Source organism: Gopherus evgoodei, chromosome 6 (genome assembly GCF_007399415.2).
Source record: "Gopherus evgoodei ecotype Sinaloan lineage chromosome 6, rGopEvg1_v1.p, whole genome shotgun sequence".
Classification (NCBI taxonomy): domain Eukaryota; kingdom Metazoa; phylum Chordata; order Testudines; family Testudinidae; genus Gopherus; species Gopherus evgoodei.
In genome coordinates, this window is record NC_044327.1 from 24,292,333 (window position 1) to 24,305,204 (window position 12,872).

The following is a 12,872-nucleotide window of genomic DNA, read 5'->3' on the forward strand; positions in this document are numbered from 1 at the left end:
CCAAGTAAAATAAAATAAAACACGCAAGTTTGAGTCTAATACAGTAAGACAACTGAGTACAGATAAAAACCTCACCCTTAGAGAATCCGTTAAGTTTCCTTTTATAGACTAGTCTCCTTCTAGTCTGGGTCCAGCAATCACTCACACTCACTGTAGTTACTGTCCTTTGTTCCAGTTTTTTTCAGGTATCTTTGGGGATGGAGAGGCTCCCTATTTAGCCCGCTGAAGACCAAAATGGAGGGGTCTTCCAGGGTTTAAGCAGACTGTCTTTCATGGGTGGAGACCCCCTCCTCTCTCCTATGCAAAGTCCAGCTCCAAGACGGAGTTTTGGAGTCACATGGGCAAGTCACATGATCATGCATGACTGAGTTTCTTACCAGCCAAGCCACATTCCTGGGAAAGCTCCGATGTGGATTGGCATCTTCGAGTTCATTGTTGGCTTAAGTGGTTCTTGATTGGGCACTTAATTTGCACATTCCTTTCTCAAGAAGCAAACCAAATGCTTTACTAAGGCTATCGAACAAGTATACAGCCAATATTCCTAACTTCAAGTACAAAAATAAAACATGCATACAAATAGGAGGAATGTACTCAGTAGCTCATAACCTTTACATAGATATGTTACATGTCATGTGTAGCATAAAACATATTCCAGTTATATCATATACACATTCATAAGCATATTCCCATGAAGCCTTATGGGGTACACTGTCACACTCTACTCCCAGGACAGGTCTGCTCTGCAGGCTGCTTGTGACTGCTACCAGCACTGAGCTGCTTCGTGGGCTGCTTTTCTGGCTCCTCTGGCTCTGGTTGCTGCAGCTCTCCTCTCAGGGCAGGTCTACTCTCTCTAGGCTGTGTCTCTGGCTTTGAGGCTGCAGCTCTGCTCCCAGCAGAGGGGCTGCTTTTCTGGCCCCTCTGGATCTGGCACAGCTCTGCTCCCCAGCTCGGCTTGGGACCCTGCTTTCTCCTTAGCTCGGCCCCACTCTGTCTGACCCAGGCAATTCCAGCTCACACGGAAGACGGGACCCACCCTGGCCTTCTGACTCCTTGATTAGCCTGCCTGCCCTGTCAATTAGGCTGATCTGGAGCATTTTTCCTGGGGACTGTCAGTCTCAAGGTCCTGATTTCTCATTGACCCTTCCCGTCTTTTAGTACTAGGAGCTAGCCAACCAACACACCCCCACTGAATGTAAGTGGACCACAGTCCCCTTACATTTGCACAAATTGGCGGAGTGCATGTTAAAATGTTTGTTTGGGTTAATATCATCTGTACCCAGTAAGTCTGATTAAAAACAGTTGATTCAGAACAGTATCCAGATTGGTCTGGCTTTTTAAGTAAAACCCTGCTGGTTACCATTTTGAGCCCACCTCTCTTCTTTATAATTAAGGGGTTACATGATAAATGACTATCAGAACAATATTTAAAGGGTTCAAACAGCAACACGATAGATGATTTGATAGAAGATATAAAAAAAGATACTGTTAAGAATGGTTTCAGAGTAGTAGCCGTGTTAGTCTGTATCAGCAAAAAGAACAGGAGTACTTGTGGCACCTTAGAGACTAAAAAATTTATTTGAGCATAAGCTTTTGTGGGCTACAGCCCACTTCATTATGCTCAAATAAATTTGTTAGTCTCTAAGGTGCCACAAGTACTCCTGTTCTTTTTACTGTTAAGAATGTCATATTCAGTGAAGTGAAATTTAAGATGTATAGCTAGAAAAAAAAGTCTGCCTGAATGCTAATAGCTGTTTTTTTTTAGATTTGCTACATTGTTTGCTACCTCAGGACTGCCATCTGGCGTTTTCACGTAATATGACAAGGAAATTCAGAGTGGAGTTCATCGTATGTTAAAAAGACAGCTCTCTTCATGTAAACCAGTGTTTCCCAAACTTTGGATGCCGCTTGTTTAGGGAAAGTCCCTGTTGGGCCGGGCCAGTTTGTTTACCTGCCGCGTCCACAGGTCCGGCCAATCGTGGCCACGGTTCACCACTCCAGGCTAATGGGAACTGCTGGAAGTGGCGCAGGCTGAGGGATGTACTGGCCGCCACTTCCAGCAGCTCCCATTGGCCTGAAGCAGCGAACTGTGGCCAGTGGGAGCCGCGATTGGCCGGACCTTCAGATGTGGCAGGCCTAAACAAGCAGTGTCCCAAGTTTGGAAAACACTGATGTAAACCATTATATTGGTGAATCTGCGTAGTATAAATTAGGCCCCCAAGTATTTACACTGGGAATCTTCACAAGGTCAACCTTTTGATGAGGACAGATTAAGCAAATTGGTTTGGTAGTGTTTCTCAAGACATTCAGTATAGCTGCAGCCATCAGTTAACAAGCAGACTAAACATCTGACAGGCCTGTGCTATTGCCACAAGATACAGAAATCCCCTATAATCAAGAACAAAAATGAATTCTGGGCGATATTACGGCTCATCTCAAGTGTGAGCATGCAAGGTGCTATCATGTTGGAGGTCTGATTTAGACTCCTGGGGAGTGCATCAAACCAGCAGAAAAACTTATTCCAGGCAAAAGAAAGATATGAGTTATTGTAGCAGATATTCCTAACCTCTAGACCAAGGGCACAGCAATTATTACAGGGCCTGAAAGAGGGAAGGTGGGAACACTGTAGCAGAAAGACTAATTTTATGTCCTGTTATCCTGGAGCATTTATCTGTGAAGTTCTGGGTGGTATATGCAGTACTAATGAGCCGAAAACAGAGACCTGTGCTTTCACATCTGTCCAGCAAATCAGGTTTGCTAAGCTAGTAACTTCACTAAGGCCTTTACATTATCACCAGCAAGGTAGAGGTATACAGCCTGAGATTCCTCAGAAATCTAGGTCTTCCCATAAGCTCTATAAGTGAGAGGTACTGATCCAATAACCCCAGAGGCCATGACATCAGACCAACACATTAGAATGCCTAAACCAGTGGACTCGCAGACATACATGCTGAGAGCAACCCAGCAAGCTAGAGGTGCTGAGCCAGTCAGTTCAGAAAGTCCTGTGCCATAGTATCAGCCCACAAGCTAAAAGTACTGATCCAGTCACTCAAAGAGACCTGTGTCCTGAAATCAAGATTTGCTAATCTAGTATCCTCAAGAAGGTCTGTGCCCTGATGTCAGGACAGCGAGCTAGAAGTGCTGAGCCAGTTGCTTCATAGAAGTCTGTACTTGGACATCATTAATCATCTCAGCAGGAAGAAGTCCTGTGCCCTTTCTCTTAATAATCAGCCAATCAAGCTAAAAGCGCTCAGCCAGTGACATCACAGAGCTATGCCCCTTAACATCATGCTAGCAGGCACGAAGTGCTTAGTCAATGACCTCCCAAAGGCCTACGCCTTGACATACACCCAGAAAGCTAAGTCATAGAATCTTGGAAAAGCAGGACTAGAAGGGATCTCGACAGGTCATCTAGTCCAGTCCCCTGCACTGAGTCAGTAACATTCAAAGGTCTACAGCCTTGTCTTCAGTCCAGCAAGCTATAGTAGTTCAGCCTGTTAACCTCAGAGGGAGCTGTCACTTGATGTCAGTCCAGCAATCTAGAGTTGCAGAGCCAGTGATCGATTTTGCCTTGGCATCAGTCTAAGAAGCTAGAAGTGGTGAGCGGGGTTATATTAAGGGAGACATTGTTCCCCTTGTTTCTCTCTGCACGCCTTCCTCCCAAGCTTGGGAGGTTGAGGGGAGGAGAAAGCTCCCACCTGCTCCTTCACTGTTGGTGAAATTAGAACACATCAGGAAGGAAAGTTCATTGTGGGAACAGCTGGAAGAGCTAGTGTCCAGCTTAACTGTTTTATGCAAGTGGATCCCTGTTTGCAGGACTGAGGCCTTAATTTATACCAGTACTGTACCACTACCCCTTACTAATCATAAATAATACTTTCAATAACTTCAATCTTATGAGACAGTATTCCCATTAATAATGTTTTACAATGATAGAAGTGAGAATCTAGTCTTTACATGGGCAGAGATAATTTTGTATCTAAAATAAGAGACATCTTTTGCAGTGAGCAATATATCTTAAAGACCACTTCCAACAGGAGGCTTGTCTTTTGCTATCCATCTCTAAAAATACTTCAGTGTCCATATCATTACTGAGGAAAAACAAAGTCAAATAGACAAGCTTTACGTTTAGTCCCAAGACTCAAATAGAGGTAGCACCAAAAGTGCTTCTCATTTGTTAGTAAGGAAACACCGTATATTTGTCTCAGACAAATGACCAGGCCACACTAGTAGATCATGAGTTCATCACTGTACTTCAATCTTTATAAATGTTGGCCTGACATACTAAGGGACTCAAACTTTTTCCGGGACCCACTTCATCAATGATAGTAAACTGGTACATGATCAGAACAGATTTACAAATTCAGATATTGGTGGGAGAGCCTTCTCAACAGCAGGCAGAAAGTTTTGGAAGAGTCCTACCCTTATCATCAGGTTATGCTGCCAAGACTCACCTCTTTCTCACAGCAGTCTCTAAAGAAGTATAATAGAAAATGACTCATTAGCACACTCAAAGGCAGAAGTCTATATCACGAGAAAGATGCAGAGCAGTCCCCACTGCTTTCTATAATCCATGTATCATGACTAGATAATACAATGAGATATTACAGAAATGCCAGTTGATGTAGATAATGAATTCAGATAATAGGACATATCACACATCAAGGACGAAAAAAAGACTAATTATAGCAATGCCTTGAAAATAAAATTACATATTTTAGCAGTGCTTTAGAAGCTAAATCAAGAAGAGTACAGCTAAATTAATAAAACTACACTACATGGGAGGGCTTAATAAGCTGAATAAAAAAAATGGCACATACAACATAACAAATTGCTTGTTAGAGATACATCAGAGATGAATTTCTCACTGTAACTGCACTGACCAGGGTGAGAGAAATATGTGGCAGAAAAATCAGTTTCCTCGCTGCACTTTCATTTTAGAGGCAAAAAAATGTTGCCACATTCATACCACCATTTGGACTGTATAGAGCGTTCATAACATATCTTGTGGCTTCCTGACTAGATTTGGCAGTTCCATGGGCCAAACTTCAGAGGCATCCTCTACACCATCCGGCCCAGCCCCTGAGCTCCTGGCCAGGCAGCTAGCTCCCGGCCCCTACCCTGCTGTCCCCCCTCCTCCGCAGCCACACTGCTGCACGGGCAGTGCTCTGGGTGGCGTGGCTGTGCGCTCATGCAGGGCAGTGCTGCAGTGTGTCTGGGGCGGCTCCAGACATGCTGCTCTGAGAGGCATGGTAAGGGGGCCAGGGCTGGGGTTCGATATGGGGCAGGGAGTCCTGGGGCGCAGTCAGGACACAGGGAGCAGGGGATGGTTGGATGGGGCAGAGGTCCAGGGGGGTGCAGGGGACAGGGAACAAGGGGGATTGGATAGGGGGTGGGGTCCGGGGGGCCTGTCAGGGGTGGGGGTATGGATAGGGGTCATGGCAGTCAGGGGACAGGGAACGGGGTGGGGGTTGATGGGGTGGGGTCCTGGGGGGTGGTTAGGGGTGGGCATCTTGGGAGGGGGTGGTCAGGGGGCAAGGAGCAAAGGGGCAAGTTGGATGGGCAGGGGGGTCTGGGGAGGCAGGGGATAGAAAGTGGGAGGGGTTGGATAGGAGGCAGGGGCCAGGCTGTTTGGGAGTACACAGCCTTCCCTACCAGGCCCTCCATACAGTTTCGCACCCCAATGTGGCCCTCAGGCCAAAAAGTTTGCCCACCCCTATTCTACACAGTGGACAGGCTTATGGTTGTAACCTTATTGTACCAAAGTGGTTGACTGCCTGACTTAGGTTTGACTAAAAAAAACCCTTTCCAGTTACGTGCTATAAACGTTTAAGCCTCATCAGATTTAAAAGAATCTGACAGCAGGAAAGTGGAAACTACCATCTGTTGCTACACCGCACAAATTGTCCAGTAGTAGCTTCAGCAACAGATAAACCAGTAGCGTGACTGCGAGTGTGCACACCTGCACGAGTGCATGACAGAGAGCCATACTATTGTGGAAAGCCACAACAGAGAGACGACTTCTACATGTGGTTTCAACTCTCAAATAAAGTCAGTCACCAATTTCAGCCAGGAGCCCTGCTGGGAGAACAAGTACGTGGATCCCAGACGGGTGGGCTCCCTCGCACCAAGACGCAGACAAGAAAAAACAAGGATTCTCACAAAAACAATTGCCACATTTCTATTTCAGCTCTAGCTGTGGACAGCAGCCAGGGCAGGGGGCTGTCTGGGAGCCCACACCGCAAGATGGGTCGCACTTGCAGGGGTTTCGCTGCAAGCGTAAGAACTTTTCATTGGTGCGGAAAACCACGTGCGGGGCCAGCAGAGCCGCTTCACCTGCCCTGGGCTCATGGGCTTCATAGAACCACAGAATATCAGGGCTGGAAGGGACCTCACGAGCTCATCCAGTCCAATCCCCTGCTCACAGCAGGGCCAATTCCCAACTAAATCGGCTTGCCAGGCTGGGCCCGGCTTGCCAGGCTGGCCCTGCCCTCGGCGAGCACCACCCAGCTCTGCCTGGGCTGCTGGCGCTGCAGGGAAGGCGCTGCGGCCCCAGAGGGCCAAACCCGGAGCGGGGCCCGCCCCCGCGCGGCTCCTATTGGCCGAAGAGAGAGACCCGCTAGCTGCCTCTCCCGCTCACTGCCCCCACGTGACCTTCGCTAGGCTGTCACACACACCGTTTCAGTTATTGTCCCCGGTCCCTTTCTCTCTCCACCCCCACGCAACGACTATTTTCTTACACATGCGCAGTGCTCTTCCCGGAAATACTCGGTTGAACGGTCAAGTGGTCCTTGGTCACCTGACACAGCCCTCCAGAGGAGTGGGCGGGGGGTTCTCGTGTCACGTGACGCCCCCGGCTCGCTTCTGTTCTCGCCGTGCCTACAGGAGGGTCTGCGCATGCGCAAAAAACAGCTGTCATCCGCGCACGGAAGAAGCCCCGAAAGCAAAGCAGGGAGCGAGTGAGGGGGAGTGGGGCCGCTCCCCCGACCCTGCCGTGCCGGTAGCTTCCCCGTCCAGGTACAGTCCGCGGAGCCGGGCCGGAGCGCACAGACCCCGCTGGGGGCAGAGGCCGGGCCTGGGGAGCCCGCAGGGAAGGCCCCTGAGGGGAGCAAGCAGGGGCGGGAGCCCGGTGGCGCAGGGAGCGGCGGGGAGGCCGGTGCACGCAGCACTTAGGTGGGGATGCTTCTGCCACCTGCTGGGGGGAGGGGCCGGGAGTGTGTGTGTGTAACCAGGGCTGTGTTTGTGGTGAAGCAGGGATGAGTGGGGAGCAGCACAGCTTGTGTGTATGGGGAGGGGCCGGTGGTGGCTCCCTGTGAGCAGCCCTCGCCCCGCGGAGAGGAGGGCACGGGGCTGCGTGTGGGTCCCAGCGCCCTATGCCGTGCTCACTGTCTACGCCCTAAACCACCAGGTGGTAGGTACGGTGCTGCACTGGCTTAACAGGACGTGAGGGGATCACACAGGAAACCAGCCCGCTTGCCCCAGCTGTCACTGTGGCTGCTGCCCTTGTGCACGCTGCAGCTGGGCTGGGTGCATCTGTTAGTTCGGCAGCGAAATGGAAGAAAGCGAGGGGCAAATGCAGTTCTTGCGGCACATGTTGAGTTGTTTGGAGTTTGTGTTCACAAACATGCTATTGTTTTTTTTTAAACAAGTGTTTTCATAACATTAACGTGGAAAAACAAATCAGACTGCATGTGTGACTTGTCAGTGTGTCTCACACTTCTTGTGTGATTGTACTTCAGAGTTGGATATGGGCATGTGTGTAAACCTAGATAATTTACTGTGGGGGAGAAAATCCCATTAAAAAAACGTAGTGAAATGAATACAGCAGGTGTATCACTTTGGCCCCAATTCTGCATTGACTCAGCATAGGTTGGCCCCCCTACTACAGTTCTGGTGCTACATGTAGATACAGGTGTCTGTCCAAATAATATTAATCCCTACCTCTTATGTAGTGGTTTCCCTCTGTAGTTTTCAAAGTGCTTTACAAATGAAGTAAATGTTGTTATTCCCATTTCTCAGATGGGGAAACTGAGAAACAGAGCTGAAATTACTTGTCCAAGGTCACCCTTCAGGCCAGTGGCTGAGCCAGGAATAGAATCTGGCTCTCCTGAGTGCTAATTGGTTACTCTATCCACTGGGCCATACTGAGTCCCTTATAAGATTGGAACCTTCAGGAAGTGTTTTGGATCCTCTGTTATGGAATGTATTGTGGATTCTGTTGCTTTGCATTGTGAAATAGTTCTCAGTATTTTTATAGAAAAATTATTTTTAAACTCAGGCTTGGTAAATGAAACTAGCAGGTGTCAGGTAAATATAATCAGTTAGTTCAGTAGTGCATGGTATTAGATTTGAGGAGGTGCTGTTTTGACTTGAACTGTGATACTTTTTTTAAAAAGCCATGTAATTTCACAGATTCTTCATGTATGGATTTGAATACAGTTTTCGGACTGTCCTATTCTCTCCATCATATTCTTTGTATTTTTTTTCAAATGATCCATTTTTCTGTTCTTGCAGCTTCTGTAAACTATAGGTGCAGTAGAAGAACATATGCATTTCTTGTTGTAGTTGATATTTCAGTGAAAGTTAACCAATACAAGACTATAGCTTTGTACTATCACATAGGTGTTGTGAAGTGGATAACAAGGGATTGTAGTTCAGAGATAGGGTTCCTATTGTCATTGTCAAAAAAAAAAATCATAAGCAAACTCTCAACAGACTGTAGCAAGGGATTTTCTGTGTAATAACTGCAAAAACTAGAAAGAAGATGATTACTATATTCTGAATTAATTATTATTTTAGGCCCCAGTCCTACAGCTGACCCTATGTGGGTACAGGGATTCACCTATGCAGAGCAAGTTGCAGGATTGAGACCTTAAATTTTACATTATCAATCTACTTGAAAATCAGAAAATAAAGGTAAAATTCTCCTCTCCTCACTTGTTCAAGTAATCCTATTAGGTTCATTTGGATTCCTCACATGAGTGAAATGAGTGGGATTTGATCCCAAATCAGTAAAAGCATCACTGGCTTCAAGGTCTGGTTAAAACTAACATTTTTTACTTTGAATATTTCTGCTAGGTTGTAATGCATTTGAATGAAGAGAACTGATCTTGTTTCTTTATGTAAAGAAACAAATTCTTCCTATTGATTGATTTTCAGTGTTTATATCATTTCAGAGACTGAAGGATCCATCTTGGATGTTCTTAAATAGCTTTAAATTTATAGTTTCTTCCATTATTATTGCTGCTAATTTTTTAGAAGTAGGGACAAAAATTATCAGGTAGCTGACGTACCCATAATTTGTAAGCTGATCTATTTTATGCAAAGCAAAGGGCTTTGTAGTGATAGGTTAGTGGCTTGATTTAAAAAAAAAAAAAGAGAAACAAAATAGCACAGTGATCTTTTTCTTGGATGATTTTTTACTAAGATATTGAGTATGATGACATACATATTTGTAAAATTGTTTCTCTGTCAGTGTCTATACTTTGATAACCAGCAAATGGTTTTACTGCAACAACACAACCCCCAAATGTAGACAAACAAAAATGTGATTTGCAAATTCTATTTTCCCTTGCTTGAAATTGGGATAAACCTGAACTGGTGTGATTCATGGCTACCCTTGTCTCCACTGAATTTGTGCTGGTATAGCTATGCCAGTTGCTGGCCACAGGTGGCTGAATTGTGGCTAATGCCTGGTAATAAAACCTATACTATAACCTGCCTTTTTGGGATGTCTCCCAGGAAATGATTTTAGCCTAATAATAAAGAATGGTAAAGATTAAGCCATAATGGGATCAGATTTAGCATACATTGCACTTAAGGGGGGGAGGGAGGAGGGCAGGAACATTTAGCCAGTATGAAGAGATGCTAAAATATGAAATTGTAAGATTTAGCCTTCTAATCATAGATTGCTATGTAAATATTAAAAGAAGAAAACGAGGTGGAGTGAGTTAGTTTTTTGTCTTGTGTCTCTGTTTAATACAGTATTTTGTCATTAAGGGTCTGAATTTTAAACAAGTCAGGTGGGGAGTTGTGTGCCAAACTTAAATGTACAATTACCACAGTTATGCATTCAAATCAGTAAATTACACAGGTAAATGCTAATTATTATTTTAGATTGTTTAAAATGTGGCCTCTTTCAACTGGGGCAGCTGCCTAATGAATTAATTTTGAAGTCTCTCTTATTTCAAGTTGTCTTCTATTGGGATTTGACTATACTTCCTAAATCTGATGGTGAACATATCTTGGTTTTAGCTGCATGAGGTGGCTAACTATATTCAAATGTAGTTTAAATTAAAATCTTGTTTGAAAATTGTTTTTAGTTTTGGCTAAAGTATATATGGAACTTCAGAGTAGCACTTCTTCTTATAATTGTCTTACTATTTGATTAAAGTTCCTCTCAATGATTATGGCAAATAAGAATTGTTTTTGGGACACCATAACACTTTTCCAAAACAAAAATGTAAATAGTGTAACCGTGAGGAACTTGTTGTTGCTTTCTGGTGTATATATATATATTTTTTTTTTTGCTCATTTTAATGTCTACAACATAACAATAAACAAGTGACAGAAAATAACTGTTTAGTTTAATAAATGGAGATATACTAATCTCCTAGAACTGGAAGGGACCCTGAAAGGTCATTGAGTCCAGCCCCCTGCCTTCACTAGCAGGACCAAGTACTGATTTTTACCCCAGGTCCCTAAGTGGCCCTCTCAAGGATTGAACTCACAATCTTGGGTTTAGCAGGCTAATGCTCAAACCACTGAGATATCCTTCTTCCCCCTTATGCTGTTGCATTTAAAAAAAAAATGCCTCCCTCTTCCCTTCCGTAGAATCAGAAATTAGCAAGATTAAATACTGGATATTCTAGAATGAGAACTTAGTTCTTGCATATTTCAAATGTGTAATAAAGGGATTTATAAAGTTGCATACTGATGGGTCTAAATGGCACTATAAAACTGTGCTTCTTTTTTGGAGCAGCAAATTGTTAAGGAGCTTTGTAGGTTTCTTAGATGGTATTGCATTTAGTTTACTATCATAGATTTATATATTAATCTAGGCTTTATTTCATTAGTTAAAAGGTGTGTAATTAAATGATAGATAAAGTCCTGATGCTGCATGCTTAAATGCTTAACTTTATACACATGAGTAGCCCCAGTGCCTTCAGAGGAACTTCTCATGTACTTAAAGATAAGAGCATGGATAAGTTTTGCAGGACTTGAGTCTAACTTTGGGTAAAAATAAAAAAAACATTCTCAAGTTAAAATAACATTTAAAGCAGATTTTCCTATCAATAATTTAAGATGTTAAAATATGAGAGTTTGAATTTTAAATACATTTGTTCAGGTTAAAACAACTGCATAATGCAAAAAGTAGAAAGTGAAAGCAAATTTACTTCTATCTGTAGCTCTCATCAGTTTCACTTTCTGGTTCTCAAACATTGGCAGAACACTACAAATGCAAACCTTAGGCAGGATTATTTAAATCCAAAAACAATTTAAAAAAAAGAAAAGAAAAGAAAACCAAGTGTAAAAATATAATTAGGAAGGCCAAAAAAGAATTTGAGGAACAGTTAGCCAAAGACTCAAAATGTAATAGCAATTTTTTTTTTCTTAGTACATCAGAAACGGGATGCCTGCTAAACAACCAGTGGGGCTACTGGACAATTGTGATGCTAAAGGAGCACTCAAGGACAATAAGGCTATTGTGGCAAAACTAAATGAATTCTTTGCATGGATCTTCATGGTTGAGGATGTGAGGGAGATTCCGAAACCTGAACCATTCTCTTTAGGTGACAAATCTGAGGACCTGTTGATAAATGCAAAATAATGCACATTGGAAAACATAATCCCAACTATACATGTAACATGATGGGCTCTAAATTAGCTGTTACCACTCAAGAAAACGATCCACAATGATGCCAAGATTTCTACCTGAAAACATGCAATCAATGTGCAACGGCAGTCAAAAAAGCAAACAGAACATTAGCAATCATTAAGAAAACGATAGATAATAAGACATAAAATATCATATTGCCTCTATATAAATCCATACAATGGATTTATATATAGGCAATCCATCCATCTTGAATACTGTGTGCAGATATGGTTCCCATCTCACAGAAGATAGATTGCAATTGGAAAAGGTTCAGAAAAGGGCAACCTACATGATTAGGCGTATTGGATGGCTTCTGTATGAGGAGAGTTTAATAAGACTGTGACTTTTCAGCTTGGAAAAGAGATGACTAAGGGGGGATATGATAGAGATCTATAAAATCATGACTGAAGTGTTATTTACTTCTTCTCATGTCACATGAACTAGGGGTCACCCAATGAAATTAATAGGTAGCAGATTTAAAACAAAGTGTTTTTTCATACAACGCACAGTCAACCTGTGGAACTCCTTGCCAGAGGATGTTGTGAAGGCCAAGACTATAATAGGGTTAAAAAAAGAACTAGATAAGTTCATGGAGGATAGATCCATGACTGGCCAGAGTGGACAGGGATGGTGTCCCTAGCCTCTGTTTTCCAGAAGCTGGGAATGGGCAACAGGGCATGGATCATTTGATGATTATCTGTTCTGTTCATTCCCTCTGGGGCACCTGGCATTGGCCACTGTCAGAAGATAGGATACTGAGCTAGATGGACCTTTGGTCTGACCCAATATGGCTATTCTTATGTAAAATAAAAAAAATGCATTTCTGCCAGTAAAAAGTGAATTCCTGTCCCCATCAGGCAAAATGTCAATGTGGCTAGGATTTTACCCAAAGTTGGTTTTTTTTTTTTGGAAATCTAGTTTTCTATCAAAACTTAAAGCTTGAACCTACGGCTTGACAGTGTCCCTCTTTAAAATAACCTAGATCATTATTACTGCG

At 43.6% G+C, this 12,872-nt stretch overlaps 1 protein-coding gene across 12 annotated transcripts in view; it reads left to right on the forward strand.

Moving 5' to 3' along the window:
- Positions 1–6,884: 6,884 nt before the first annotated feature.
- KDM4C (lysine demethylase 4C) overlaps positions 6,885–12,872 on the forward strand; it is a 441,772-nt gene continuing 435,784 nt past the window's right edge. For all 12 annotated transcript variants that reach the window (XM_030567955.1, XM_030567954.1, XM_030567956.1 and 9 more), the window contains exon 1: positions 6,885–7,014. The gene's annotated coding sequence lies outside the window, so the exon portion shown is untranslated. The remainder of the gene's footprint in view (positions 7,015–12,872) is intronic.